Below are 1,267 nucleotides of genomic sequence, written 5' to 3' on the forward strand. Positions count from 1 at the left end.
TGTGCGTGTGTGTGTGTTTTATGAGTGTGTGCATGTATTGTGTGTGTATGTATGTGTGTGTGTCTGTGTGTGAGTGTGTGTGTGTGGGAGAGAGTGAAAAGTAGAGAGGACAAGAGAGGGATGGAAAGAGAGAAGAAGATTCGATTGTGGGTAATTCATGGAGGGGCATCCGATTAATTGTTTGGGGGTTTTTTTCTTATGGGAGGGGGGTGCGCCCATATGACCTTACGTGGTAGCGAACTCCTTAAAACTCTTTCAAAACTGAAACTGAAGTGGCCAAGATTCTTGAGGGGGGGGGGAGGGAGAAAACAACAGTAGAATGCAGGCTGAGTGAGAGAAATGAAATCAATTAAAACATTCTTGCACAGGGCATGGTCTATTCTGATGCGTCAATGAATCTATTGTGTACTCTTGTGTGCAGTTAGCATAAGTAACGTAATGACACAGTGGCATTTTTAGTAAACATTTTAAGGCACTTGCAAAACAATAAGGTCATACAAGTGCACTGGAGGTGTTACAAGAGAGTAATGAACACAAAAAGGTGGAGAAATAAGAACAATAGATGTTTGATAGGAAAGAAGGAGCAGACCATACAAGAGCACCCGCCAAACTGACGTTTTTTATTGGTGGAATCTGGAGAGACCGTTAAGTCACCAAATTACGTACATGGATAAGCTTTCTAAATCTCTCTCTGATTTCCTCCTCCCTGGCAACTTCGAAACACTAAGACAACAGCGACTACCGCTACAAGATCGATAGCAGAAACAACCGCAGCAACAACACCACCACCAGCAGCACCACCAACAACAACGACAACAATATCTAACAACAACAACAACAACAATATCTAACAACAACAACAACAACAATGAACAACAACAGCAGCAACATTAACAAAAATGATAACAACAACAACAACAACAACATCTAACAACAACAAACACAGCAGAGCAACAACATCAACTAGCAACAACACCTAACAACAAAACAATTAACAACAGTAACAGCATCATCTTCATTATCATCATCAACAACAACAACAACTGCAACAACAACAACAACAACAATAACAACACCTAACAACAACAGACACTAAAAAATCACCTAACAACAACAAGATCATCTAAAAACAAACGCAACAAAAACATCAACACAACCACCATCAACAACATCAACAACATCAACAACAACACGAACAACAACAAAAACACAACAAACAAAAACATCAACACCACCACCATCAGCAACAACAACCACGACACCACCA

At 40.2% G+C, this 1,267-nt stretch overlaps 1 protein-coding gene across 1 annotated transcript in view; it reads right to left on the reverse strand.

Moving 5' to 3' along the window:
• LOC101850750 overlaps window positions 1-1,267 on the reverse strand; it is an 18,158-nt gene that overhangs the window by 14,015 nt on the left and 2,876 nt on the right. The window lies entirely within an intron of this gene.

This window comes from Aplysia californica, unplaced genomic scaffold (genome assembly GCF_000002075.1).
Source record: "Aplysia californica isolate F4 #8 unplaced genomic scaffold, AplCal3.0 scaffold00618, whole genome shotgun sequence".
Classification (NCBI taxonomy): domain Eukaryota; kingdom Metazoa; phylum Mollusca; class Gastropoda; order Aplysiida; family Aplysiidae; genus Aplysia; species Aplysia californica.